This window comes from Gracilinanus agilis, unplaced genomic scaffold, assembly GCF_016433145.1.
Source record: "Gracilinanus agilis isolate LMUSP501 unplaced genomic scaffold, AgileGrace unplaced_scaffold38991, whole genome shotgun sequence".
Taxonomy (NCBI): Eukaryota; Metazoa; Chordata; class Mammalia; order Didelphimorphia; family Didelphidae; genus Gracilinanus; species Gracilinanus agilis.
In genome coordinates, this window is record NW_025372457.1 from 1 (window position 1) to 13,461 (window position 13,461).

At 63.8% G+C, this 13,461-nt stretch overlaps 1 long non-coding RNA gene across 1 annotated transcript; it reads right to left on the reverse strand.

The window, feature by feature from the left end:
- Nucleotides 1–1,343: 1,343 nt before the first annotated feature.
- On the reverse strand, nucleotides 1,344–11,279 carry LOC123255084. The gene is made up of 3 exons (XR_006506735.1): nucleotides 11,209–11,279; nucleotides 2,381–2,400; nucleotides 1,344–1,429 (listed from the first exon to the last, which is right to left on the reverse strand). It is a non-coding gene; the product is annotated as an uncharacterized LOC123255084 (long non-coding RNA).
- Between the last annotated feature and the right edge of the window lie 2,182 nt (nucleotides 11,280–13,461).

A 13,461-nucleotide genomic window follows, 5' to 3' on the forward strand; every position in this document is an offset into this window, starting at 1 on the left:
TCCTTCCTCCCTCCCTCCCTTCTCTTTCACAGAAGAGCTAATGAAGGAATGTCTTGCAGGACTTCACATGGCTAATGGGCAGCGGACGTCTTGCCTTCTCAGTGGGTAGGGAGAGGGACTAAGAGATTTGGAAGTGAAGATAAAAAAACATGGAAGTCTCTTGCGATGTGCTGACATGGCGGGCACGTTGGCTCCTCCCCAAACGGGCTCCTTGTTTGTGCCTTTTATGACTTCCACAGTTTTGCCTTGAAGTGTTTGGCGCCCAGCCGGGGCTTGATCCTCTCGGCCGGCCGCTCTTCTCTAGGACTTCAGGCTGCCCGTCTCCTGGGTCTCCTCCTTCCTCTCCTCTGCTGGATGCTTGTCCAGATCCTGCCCTCGAACCCTTCCAGGCTCTGGCCTGGGCCTCTCCCTGATCTCCCTTCACGGGGTGACCTCGTTGGCTCCCGCGGATTTAATGACAACTTTCAAATCCGAATCCCCCGTTCTGGTCTTTGAGCTGGCCTCGGCCAGAGCCTTGTGGAAGTCTCGAATGTGGCGTTCCGCAGGCGTCTCCCACTCACGTCCGAAGCAGCCACCATCTTCCCCCACCCCCGCCCCAGCGCCCGTTCCTGCCCGTGCCGCGTGTCCCCTCTGTGGTCTGATCCTGACCTGGGCACGTTCACGCCTCCCAGGGCACCCCCTCATCTCCCCTCTCACCCGTGGGGTGGACCTTGTGGGGGTCACCCCCCAGCGATCACTCTGGCCTGTCCGGGGGCTCCCCGTTACCTCCAGAATCAAAGATAAAACCTTCTGGTTGGCAATCATGGGTCGGGCCCTTCCGAACTCCCCAGGACGCCCCGGCCCCGGCCTCACGCGGCATTTATTTTTCCGGGGTTCACCTTTCTCTTTTCTAAACAGAAGCCCTGTGAGGGCAGATGGCCGTCCGCCAAACCCCAGGCGTCCCTGAGGACACGGTCACAGGTCTAGGCTGGCAGGGACTGTGGGGGCCGCATTTTACAGATGAGGAAACTGAGGCCCAGAGGTGGGAAGGGCCTGGCTAAGACACCCAGCAAGGGGTGTCTGAGGTGGGATCGGAACCCGGAGCTTCTGGCCTCCACCTGGGAGTGGATGTTGCTCCTCACTCGATCCTCTCGATCCGAATCTCAGCTGCGGAAGGGCCTTCCTCAGGCCCAGAGCCAAGGTCGTCTGAGGCCGGAATCCAAGCCCCGGCTCTGGCCGTGATGTTTCCACATGGGTGCGAGGGCGCGCCCGGGGCCCCCCGACAGGCAGAGGAGAGGCTGGCGCATGCGTGTGAGGAGCCCCCCGGCCCCCGGGGCCCCCCCGGCCCCCCGGCCTACCTGGTCAAAGCCCCGCAGGGGGATGCTCCTCATCATGACGGTGGTGTCGAGGCCGAAGCCCGTGAGGAAGCCGGCGCACTCCAGGGCCACGTCTGCGAAGGAGCGACTCAAGGAAAGCAGCGTCCAGGCGTGCACCGAGCGCGGCGCCTCGGATGGCCTCGGACGACCCTGGCACGCAGCCGCTACGGCCCCATTTTATAGATGAAGACGGAGGCCGGGAGGGGCCCCGTGACCTGCCAGGCTCAGACAGCGAGTGTCTCTCGGAGGCAGGATTTGAACTCAGCCCTGACTAGCTCCAGAGCTGGGGGTCACCTGCCTGCGAGCTCCCGGACAGCCTTTTCCTACCGGAAGTGCCACAGTCCCCGGCCGCCATCCCTGCTGTGCCCCCCCCGACAAAGGGCCGGCCAGATGCCGTCTGACAGCCTGCAGGGAGGGGGCATGCGGTGCCCCCTGGAGGCCCGGTTTGGGGCCCTTTCCGGACGTCCTGGGTCTGCCTCCCTGGGCTGCCCCTTGTCCTGGGGGGGGGGGCAGCTCGAGCTCTCGGCCTCCCACGCGAGGCCCCGTCTCCAGGGCACGGTGTCTGGTTCTGCTCCCTCTAACTCGAGGGCTTCCTTCTAGCTCCCCTGAACCCTCTGTGCCCCGAGGGGAGCCTCATTGGCTAAGCCCCTCCCCACCTTCTCACTTGGGAATTGTCGGGGGGCCCTCCTGACCCGCACCTCGCCAGCCTGTGTTCCCTTCCTGGCCCGGAGGATCTGAACTCGGGGCCGGGGTGAGAGTCCCAGCTCTGCGTCCCGCTGCTGCGGCGACCTCGGGCAAGTCCCTCCTCTGCACATGGAGGGGCTTCTCCCAGACGACCCACGAGGGGCTCCCGGGGCCGAGTGGCCTCGTGCCTGATTCCGCCCTCCCCCCGTGGGCGCACGCTCGTCCCCCCGACACCATCCGAAGCGTTGGCCCGGACACCAGCCCCGGCACACGCACAGCCTCGCACCCGCGGCACGGGCAGCCCTGCTCCTCCCAGCCGTGCCCAGCTCGCCAAAGGATACAGCTGGCTCCAACCACCAACCTGGAAAGGAAAAGAAAACGCTTCAGCCAGGGCACCCCGGCATCCGTCTGGGGGGGCCAAGTGCTCCGGCGGTCTCGTGCCCCTGCGAAGCCCAGAAATAAGCACGTGCAGGGGAAGCCCCTTCGGAGACGGTCCCTGCCCGTGGGGGCTGCCCTCGTGTCAGGGCCCCATTGGGTGGGTGGTGAAGGGGCCCTCCTCGGGGGGCCGCTCGGCGGTGAGGAGCACATCCACATCCGGCCTGGCTGGGCCTTGGGGGGAAGCCTGCTCTCTGCGGGTCGCCGGCCCACACCAGAAGGCCTCCACGTGCCCGGCTGGCCCAGGCCTCCCTGCTGTGCCCGAGGCGGGCCTCAGAAGAGACACGAGAACCAGGGAAGAGGAAGCGCCCGCATGGAAGGCCTCCTCGGGCAGGCCGGGGAAGGTGCCAAACGGTCACTGCCATGGGAGCATTGGCATCCCTTCGTTATTCAGGAAGTCTGCTTGGGAGAAAGGAAGATGCTCCATTCTCAGACTCGGGGTCCTTGGGGCGATCCAGATGAGAAGATCCAAGGCTGGAGGACTGCAGGGCCCCAGAGGGGAAGGGGCTTCCCCCGGACACACAGGGAGGAACAAGAACTGGGAGAACCTCCTGGGGGTTTCGTCGTGTCGCACTTAGGGACCCCTGTGGGGCTCCTCGGCAGAGGTACTGGCTGGCATCTCGGAGACAAATGGGAGGCCGTCCCCCCAGCTTCCTCAGCCTCCAGACTGGGATCTGAACCGGGGCCTCAGCCTCTACATCGGCCCTCCTGTCGCTGGAGCTCACCATCAGGGTTGAGAAGCCTCCAAGTCTTAGAAGATCCCCCGTCAGAGGCAGGCAGTCACCTCGCTGAAGCCTCCCCTCCATTATCACAATTGTCATCAGGACCCTCCAAACTTCCATTTCCCATGTGGGCCACGGATGGAGGAGAAAATGGCCCCAAAAAGGGCTCTGCTCAGCTGCTAAGCAGCGTTGTCAAAGGGGTGCAGGGAGGACCAGGAAGGCCTTGGCCAGCAGAGATGGGGGGATGGGGGGCTCAGGGGGGCTGAGGACGTCTAATAGCCACCCAAAGCAGCCACTTTGGGGAAAAGAGGAGGGCACCAGGAAGAGTGGAGGTTCTGGGCTCAGAGATTGCAGGATAGGGACTTCGGGGGCCATCATCCAGGGCCCAGGAAGGAGGTAGCCCCTTCCCCAAGGATGGTTCTCTTGACTTTGGCCCACCCAGCCCACGGCTGCTGCTTCTACTTTCTGGGGCCGATGTCTCGCCCACATGACAGCTGTGCCTTTGAACACATAAGGGAAGGTGGTGGGGATGTGGCAGCAGCTCAGGGAGCTGGGTCTGGGCCGACCTCAGCAAACGGGCCTCTCCCTGCTGGGCTGCGCCATTACGGAGCGAATCCCAGCTCCCATCCATCAGCACGCTCCTCACAACTCCATGAAGCGGGCAGGCAGGGCACCAATTCTGATTGGCCTTCTCCACGTGAGGATGCCGCAGCTCACAAGTCGGGGCCTCACCTAAGGTCAGAGGCAGGACTCAAACCTGAGTCTCAGGCCAGACGGGTGCTCCTTGGATGGCACTGGACTAAACAACAGACTCTCCTTTTTGACCAAGGACCTGCCACTCGGGACAGTGCCCAGCATCCAGCAGAGGTCGGCAGAGGCGCAGCTCTAAGGCAGGCACCACTCCAGCCTCCCCATGCTGGGTCTCAATCAGATGCACAAAGACTGACTGCGAAAGGGCTTGTCTGCAGGTATTGCCCAAATGACACAATCTGGGAAGAGCCTCAGCCCTCTCCTCCCTGACAACAGCAGCTACTCTGCTCCACTGACCACACCAGGGACCGGAGGGGCTATGAATCCTCTAGGGCCACTGAGCCAGCCCATTCCTACTGCTGGACATGACAGGGAGATTGAGCAACAATTGATCTCTACGATATGACAAGCCTGAGGTCTAAGCTTTTCCTTGATCCTCATGATCTCTCCAACCACTACAAAATTGGAATAATATATAAGAAATACAGTCTCAGAAACTCACTAGCTGTGTGACCCTGGACAAGTCATTTAACCTTGTTTCCCTCAGTTTCCTCATCTGTGACATGAGCTGGAGAAAAATGGCAAACTGCTCCAGCATCTCTGCCGAGAAAACGAGGATCCCAAAGGGGGTCCCAAAGAACTGGGCATGACTGCAATGACTGAACAACAACAAAAGAAACAAAGACATTTCAGCCACCTCCATGATCTAAGACAATGAGGATGGTAATGAGGTACAAAGCCAATGAACTAATGACTGCAGAGAAAGCTCCTCCCAAGAGCTCTAACCCCTAATGCGCTCAGTGCTCCCTGCCCCAACAGCAGCCTCTTGGATTGACCAGTGAGCTCAACTCTTTCTGACTGCTACCCCAACCCTCAGTTAGAGGCAGGGCAGAGGGACGTGAGGCCAGGCACTGGCAGGTGGGGCAGCCGTGGTGCTCCACTAAGCCTCCGGAAGTCACCCAGAATACAGACAGAGGCTGCTGAAATGAGTTTGCCTTTGTGGGATGAAGCTGAGACAGCCCTGTGGTCCAGCCCCAAGGAAACTGCCATCAAAGGGAGGGAGTCAGAAAGTGAAGAATAGTGCAATACAGGAAACGATGACTAGAAGGACCACAGTTCTTGAGGGAAGACAACAGACAAATGGACGGGGAAAATATTAACAACAGAAGGGGCTATGCAGATCAGCTGAGTGAATCCAAACATCTATGAAAAACATGCTGAGACAACAGAAAATGAATCACTCAATGAGGCAGAAGACCCTGTGGCTCCCCAGAAGGCATGGAATCATAGCAGGAGGTTCCTAACTGGAATAAAAGAGAACTAGGAATGGTGAACCAGAATTTATGGCCTGATTGCCACAAATCATTTACAGAAAAGAAAAGTTGGAAATCACAGTGGCAAACTTTGCCAAAGAAATAAAAGAGAGAATAACCACCAGGGAAGACAAATAGAAATGAAGGACAATCAGGCAGAAAAGAAGCAAAGAACAATTGTGTTAAAAAATATATGATTTCTTCAAGCAAAAATATCAAACTTGAAAACAGAAGGCAAAGGAAGGATTCTAGGTTTCAAGAACATTCCTCCCACCTGAACACCACAAAGCAAAAAAAGAATACAAGAAAACTGCCCAGAACGTCTGAACACAAAGAACAAAGCACCCAGTGAAACAATTCACGAATGACTTCCAGAAACAACTGAGGCACCAACATTTTTCCAGCACCTACTGTGTGCTGGCACTGTGCAGGATGGGAGCAAACATCTGCCCTGGGGCAGGAAGGGAAAATGAAGGTTCAGGACAATCTCAGGGTAAAGTTGGAGAGGTGTCAACATGTCTCCCAAAGTGAATGGAGTTGGCCCGGTGCAGTGCCACTCTTGTCCTGGAGATGAAAGGTGAGTAGGCAGGCTCCCCTGCCCCACGGGGGTAGCTCTCCATCCAAAGCAGACCCCAGACCCTTCTCCAATCTACACCTTTCTCTTCAGGGTGGCGCAAGCTAGTTAAACTCTGCCTCTGGGGGAGGAGTTGGACACCCTTCAGCCTGGCATCTATCTAATTCATCTGAACGAACTGGCTCCCCCCAGGGGGAAGAGGCGGGAAGGCCCCGGGGATCCAGAGAAGACCCATGTTGATCGGGCGGCCCAGCTCTCACAAGGGCCCCAGAAGATGCTGGAGGGGTTCATTCTGAACTTGGGGAGGCTCGGGAAGACCCAGAGACTGGTCTGGCGGCAAGCCCAGGACTGGAACCAAGAGGCTGGCCGTGCCGCCAACGACAAGGAACACTTCTGGCAGGGCCTGCTTTGTCTTAGCCGAGGAAAACCGGCCAACTCCTCGGACCTCACTGGGCCGCTCAAAGCCAAGCACGGCTGGGAAGGCACCTCGAGGGCACCTGTGCCGCCCCCTCCCCGCTGGCGGGCGCCTTCTCAGAAAGGAGGATTCATTTGGCCCAGAAGGGGGAACAACGGATGTTTTTCCAGAGGCCAGGAAAGCTGTGGCCCGACTCACGCTGCAGATTACCGAGGCTGGACGGGCTTCAAGCATCTGACCAGATAAACGCAATCTCGCCCTGGTCAGGGGACAATGGGAGGGTCATCCAAGCTAAGTGTGAGCCGGGTGGAAAAAGGACTTCATAAAACTGACAGCAAAGAGTCTAAAATAAATAGCTGCGGCTCTTCCCGAGACACGCGGGGCACTCGCTGCCCTCCCGCCTCGAGGACGGACACAGAAAGAACAGCAGACAAAGACGATCACGCGGTCTGGGTGACCCCCGGCCCTGGACGCCGCGTTTTCTTCCGTTACAAACATGCTTCAGGCAGCAAACGTCCAACTGGCCCGAAGCACAAAAACACAGCTGGCCCTTCCTGAGGCCGCCACAGGGCCGGAGTTCTCCAGGGGACGAAGGTCCGAGGGCTCAGGCCCCCGGGATGGGCGCCTCGCATCTGCGGCATCCTTCCTGCTGGCCCCAGGGAGTGTGGGAGTGTGTTTGGGGGTGTACGCACTCCCCCCCGCCAGAGGACAGGGCTGACGTCCAGCCCCCCATCGTGGTTCCAGCCGGTCAGTCGGAGAGGCCCCCTGCGTGACCACCTTGGCAGACCCCTTGGGTGGCAGGCGCTATTCTTACTATTCCTACTTAATGGAGGAGGGGCCTTCTGAGGCACAGATGAGTTAAGTGACTTGCCCAGGGTCACACGGCTAGGACAGGTCCGAGGCAGGATTTGAACTCTGGCCAAACGGTGTCCAGGCTTGGCGCTCGGATGCCGCAGCAGCGGTGGCGGCTGAGCGACTCTTCATCAGGTCGCATTATGGGAATGTGGGGAATTCCACGCATTTAATGGCATTTGCTTACTCGGTCATCGCCGCCGAGGCCAGGCCAGTTCTCTCAGCGACCCCCACGCCAGGGGCAGGTCTAGCGAGGGGCCACCCCGACAGGCGGGGCCCGGTGAGAACGGCTCGGCCATGGGGCGACCCCTCTGGCTCGGCTCCCGACGGAGCGGCCTCTGCTTGGATTTCTTAGGCACGGATGGCAGAGACCGAACGGGAGCTCGGCGGGGCCCGGAGCCTCTGGTGGCCTCGCATCGCCCGCTCCTGGCACAGCCCCGGGCGCACGGCAGGCCCACGAGAGCTCCCGGGGACGGGCCCTCGGCTCCCCCTTCACTGACTCGGAGGCCTCCGAGGCCAGAGACAGGGCCGGGTCTCCATTCCACCGAAATCTGGCCTCTGGGAGGTGGGAGGCGGGGAGGCCCTCTGCGATCTAGGGGCCCCGGAGCCGCGGCCTCAGCCCTGGGCCCGAGTGATCCCCACTTCCCCGAGGCCCGTCGGCTCCGCTGGGCCGTCCCTGGGTCCTGCCAACAGGGCGCAGCGCCGTCGGCGCTCCGGGCAAGCGGCAAGCAGCGGGCCCAGCCCGGGCTGGGGCGGCATCAACATCGCCCACGTCCTTCTGGGGGGAGACGAGGGGAGCTTCCTCGGCAGCTGGGAAAAGCCGTCCGTCTGTCAGTGACTGGCCGAGAGGCCGAGGCCATCTGAAGGGGGAGGCGGGCCCACGGCGGGAGGCTTCGGCGCCGGCTCACACACAGGGCCGGGCGCGGAGACCCTTCAGGGCGGGCTGACGAGGCCCCAAACGGTCCCTCCAGGGACCTGCCCAGTCATGAAGCTCCTGCGTGCCGCGGGGGCCGCAGAGGCCAGCTCGCCCCCCGCCATTTTCGGGGTGAGTGTGGGGGGCACGGAGCCCCGCCAAGCCCTCCGGCTTCAAAGCAGAGGCTGCCCCCCCCTTCTTTAGCGTGTCGGGGAGAAGGACGGGCGTCTCGCTCTTGGAAACGAGTGAGGCGTGTGCCGGGCTGGAGCGCTGGGCTGAGGCGGACAGAACCGGACAGAACCCAGAAGCGCTGCTGCAGCCCCCCCGGCTCGTTCTGACACGGCCCCCCCGTGACGCCGCGGCCCCCAGACAGCCCGGGGTGGCCCGTGTCCTCCCCTAAGTCACGTGCTCTGCCGAGGCTCCGAGCCTCGATGGGAAGGACCGGACTTGGGGAGGGCGGCTCGCAGGGCGCGGGGCGCAGCGGCTACCCGGCAGCCCTTCCGCAGCCCCCCTCGACATCCTCGGCTCGTCCCTGCCCAGCCGGCGGCCACCCTCGACACCGCACGCCGGAGGATGCCGCTGGGGACGGGCTGGGAGGCGGGACGCGGACGGGGGAGGCCGTGCACCCCCCCAGTGGGATCCCCGGCCATAAACGGGCACAGAGGGTACAGGGGACACAGAGGGCACAGGGGACACAGAGGGCACAGAGGGTACAGAGAACACAGAGGGCACAGGGGGCACAGAGGGTACAGAAAACACAGAGGGCACAGGGGGCACAGAGGGTACAGAGAACACAGAGGGTACAGGGAACACAGAGGGCACAGGGGCACATGGGCACAGGGGACACAGAGGGTACAGGGAACACAGAGGGTACAGGGGGCACAGAGGGCACAGGGGCACAGGGAACACAGAGGGCACAGGGGACACAGAGGGTACAGGGGGCACAGAGGGCACAGGGGACACAGAGGGTACAGGGAACACAGAGGGCACAGGGGGCACAGGGAACACAGAGGGCACAGGGGGGCACGGGGGACACGGGGCACATGGGCACAGAGGGCACAGGGGGAACATGAGCACAGAGAGCATAGGGGTACATGGGCACAGGGGACACAGAGGGCACAGGGGGCACATGGGCACAGAGGGGACAGGGGACACAGAGGGCACAGAGGGGACATGGGCACAGGGGGGCACATGGGGGACAGGGGACACGGGGCACATGGGCACAGAGGGCACAGGGGGAACATGAGCACAGAGAGCATAGGGGTACATGGGCACAGGGGACACAGAGGGCACAGGGGGCACATGGGCACAGAGGGGACAGGGGACACAGAGGGCACAGAGGGGACATGGGCACAGGGGGGCACATGGGGGACAGGGGACACGGGGCACATGGGCACAGAGGGCACAGGGGGAACATGAGCACAGAGAGCATAAGGGCACATGGGCACAGGGGACACAGAGGGCACAGAGGGCACAGCCTCGGCCGGGGCCACACAGTTCCAGAACGGGCATCCCGCGAGCAGGGCCTGCTCTATCCTTGCTCCAGAACTCCTGGTGTGATGAGGCGCTTCACGAATATGACCTCCTCTGACCCTCAGAGTAGCCTCATGACCTTGTGAGGGACGTGCTGGCAGGAGGCCATTTTACAGATGGGGAAACCGAGGGGGACGTCCAGTCAGTGGTTTTGCCGGGGCCACCTGGCGAGGGAGTGTCTGAGGCAGGACTTGAACTTGGACCCTCCTGACTGCACCCCTAACTCTGCTCACTGGCTCCTGCCCTGTAAGCCGCAGTGGGGCTGCCCCCTCGGACGGGGACTCGCAGCCATCTAGCCTCTGGTGACAGTCTGGGCCCTGGGGAACTCACTACCTTCCCCGCAGAGTCCAGGGTGAGTCCCATCCAGAGAAAAGCGGCCGTTCTGCCGTCGTCCCCCTCTGGGGGTCTCTGGGCCAAGCAAGGCCGGCCCCTTCCTTCCCGGGCGAACGTCCGGCCCAGCGCCCCCCCCCCCCCCCGGCCTGCTCTGACAGAAACTCAGACCGAGGTCTGCACCCACCGGCCGGACGGCGACGGGGCACGGGGTGGGGAAAGAAATGGAGGAGCTGCCCGTGCCCCGCCCCGCTGCCCATCTCCTCACCAGGAGCAGGAAAGTGGGCACTGCCGAGGCTCTGCCAAGCTCCCGTGCCGGGCCCTCTGGGCAGGGTCTACACCTGGCTGGGAGCAGGTTCTGTCTCCGTTTCTAGGACCGAGGAGGGGCAGGGACTCAGCCAGGGTCACGCAGCTAGGACGTCCCCGAGGCCACATTTGAACCCAGGACCCTGCCCGGGCCGGAGCTCTAGCTGTGATGCTTTAAAAACCATCTTCCAGCTCGCTTCCAGCAAGCCTGGATTCCGTGCCAACCCCCCCCCCCAGCTGCCCCCGGGGGCCGGCCAGCCCTGGGAGCTCAGGAAGGGCCGGAGGTCCGTGCCAGGGGGCCGGGCGCTAGGCGGGGGCCCCTGCCCTGCCCGCCTGCGCCTCAGGAGCCGCCTCAGCCCCTCCGTCCGCTCTCACACGCGGCTCATCCGGCTCCGCTCAGTCAATCCTGAGCATCGGCTGCCCCCTGGCGGTCGGCCTCGGGAAGTGCCAGGCGGGCCAGGCCTGGAAAAGAAGCCGCAGCAGGGACGGGAGAGCCGGGGGGCACCGGGGCCCCCTCCGTCTGCTGGGCCTCTGCCGCCCCCCTCCAGCTCTCTCAGGGTCTCTGTCTGTGGGTGCAGGCCTGCCCGGCTCCCCTCAAAGAGGGGAAGAAGGTTGGCGCCGCCGTGGGGTCCGCCCTTGGCTCCCCAAGTGTGCCGCCTGTGCCCGACACATTTCTGGCCCCCCGTGCCCGCTGCCTGTTCTAGGGAGGCGAATGCGGCCCCCTTGTGCCACGCATTCAACACAGGAAACTCTTGGGAAACCCTCCGCGTGTGGCCCGAGTGCCTCCGGGCCAAAGCAAAGCCAACCCCGCCTACCCGCAAGATCACATGACAAGTCCTTTGTCTTGGCGGGGAGGCGGCCGTGCCCGCGCGGTGTCCATCCGCCCCGTGCCCGCCTGTGCCCGGCCCGTGCCCATGTGGTGTCTATCTGCCCCGTGCCCGCCTGTGCCCGCCCGTGCCCGCCCCGTGCCCATGTGGTGTCCATCCGCCCCGTGCCCGCCCGTGCCCATCTGGCCGGATCACTCACGTTTTCCCCGGAGACGTCTTCAGCCAGAACAGGTCGTCGCTGGTGATGCCGTGGGCCGCGGCTCCCTCCACCTGTCAGAACCAAGGATGGCCCGGCCGGTCAGTGACTTCCTCGAGCACAAAACGGCCTTTCTCAGAGCCGGCACCCGGCCCGGGACCGAGGCCTGAGCAGCGCCACTGACCGACCCCGAGATGGACGGAAGCGCCCTAAGCAGCTGGGCCAGCCTTTCTGTCTCTCGGAAGGGGGCCTCCGTCTGCCCCCAGGCCGGGCATTTCCTTCAGACCAGACCCCTTTGGGGAAGGACCAGAGACCCCACAGGACCCCCCAACGGCGCCTCTTTCTCCCCTGGGCCTCAGCGCGTGGCCGCCGGGGCGAGCAGGCGGGTACCCACGCGTGGGCAGGGCACAGGCTCCTCCCTCTCATCTCGTCTCCCCAGGGTGCCCCCTCCCCACGGCCAAACCCCAAACCCCAATTCTGGGTCACCTCTGAAAGAAGGGGGCCCGTGAGTGGCAGGCGGGGGAGGGAGAAGAGACGAAAACCGAGAGCCCTCAGGAGGCTCCGGGTGGGGGCGAGGCGAGATCCTGGGAGTGAGGACCCTCCTGACATGGGAAGAACCTGGACGGCCGTGGTCGAGGGGGCCGGGGAGAAGCCCCTCCTCTGACCTCGGGAAGGAGGACAGCGGAGCCAAGATGGGGCAGAGGCGGGATCTGAACCCAGACCTCGGGACGCCAAGGCCGGCTCTCCATCCAGCCCGCCATCTTGTCCTTCGTACGTCCCCACGCTGGGGCCTGGGGACAAAGTCGTCTGGGGGGGGGGGGCCGGGGGCTGCCCACGAGGCCGGGCCGGGAGGTGTCTAGAACACGACAAAACGGTCATCCGAGCTTCGAACGCCGCAGGAAGGCTGGGGAGGCCAGGGGGGAGGCCGGGGGGAGGCGCCGCGCCGTCCTGGAGCATCTCACAGAGGAGAAATCCAGGCACCGTCTGGCACGGCCACGAGATCCGGGGAGCAGAGCGCCAGGAGACCCCGAGAACCCCGTCTGAGCCCTCGACCCCGAAGGCCCCGTATGTCCTCCAGGCATTTTCCGTTGAGGCTGGCTCTCGGCGACTCTGTTCGGGGTTTTCTCGGCAAAGATCTGGAGTCGTTGGCCACGTCCTTCTCGAGCTCGGTTTACCGTTGAGGAAACTGAGGCCGACAGGGTGAAGTGACTCGCCCAGGATCACACGGCTAGGAAGCGTCTGCAGCGCGGTTTGAGCCCTGGAAGGGGAGCCCCTCCTCCGCTGGGCGCCGGCTGCCCACAGGCTCCCCTCCGTCCCCACGCCGGCCCTCGGGCCGTGCTCGGCAGCCTCCTCCGCTCCTCACAGGCCCATCTACGGCCAACCCTGCCCCGGCAGCCCCCAGAGCAGCCGAGGTCCGGGCCTCCCGTGCCCTCGCGGCCTCCTGGACGCGGCAGCAGCCTCCTCCCCGGCCTCCGGGCCTCCGGGCCACTTTCTGCTCCGCTCTCAGACTTTCCTCAAGGCCGCCTGAGCCTCCCCGCTGGCTCCCAACGACCTCCAGAGCGCATCCAATGGAGGCTCTGCCCCTCCCCCGTGACTCAGCCCCCGGCGCCCTTCGGGCCTCGGCTGGAGCCCCCTGCCCAGCCCCCAGCTTCCGCCCTCTGGACCACACTCTGGCCCCGGCGGGGATTCAGCAAGTGCTTAGAAGCTTCTTTCCCTTCCGTTGCAGAACCGATCCCGAGTGTCCGTTCCCAGGCAGGAGAGCGGTAAGGGCTGAGCACCGGGGGTGAGGGACCGCGCAGGGAGCATCTGAGGCTGCATTTGAACCCAGGACCCTCGTCTCCAGGCCTGGCTCTCCCTCCTCCGAGCCGCCCAGCTGCCCCTCCGTAAATGCTTCACGAGGGAAAGTGGCCCCGGAGGGGGACCCCGAGAGAAAGTGTGACGAGGACAAAGGCAGGCCCGTGTGGCTGCACAGGGAGCTCCGACCCAGCCAGGGCAGGCGGCGGAGGACGGGCACCGGAGTGCGGCGGCCGGAGGCCACGAAACGGGCGACAGCAAGCGTCAGCCGGGGTCCGAGGAGGCGCCACGGACGGGGTCCCCGACCTCGGACAGAAGGCCGAGCGGCTCAGCGCCGGTCTGGCAGCTTGTTCTGGGCCAGGGTCCGGCCGAGGGGGGGCCTTGGGAGTTCGGCCCCCCCACGCCTGGGCACCGCGCCGCAGCGGCCCGTCCCAGAGCTCACGGAGGAAGAAGCGCAAGTGC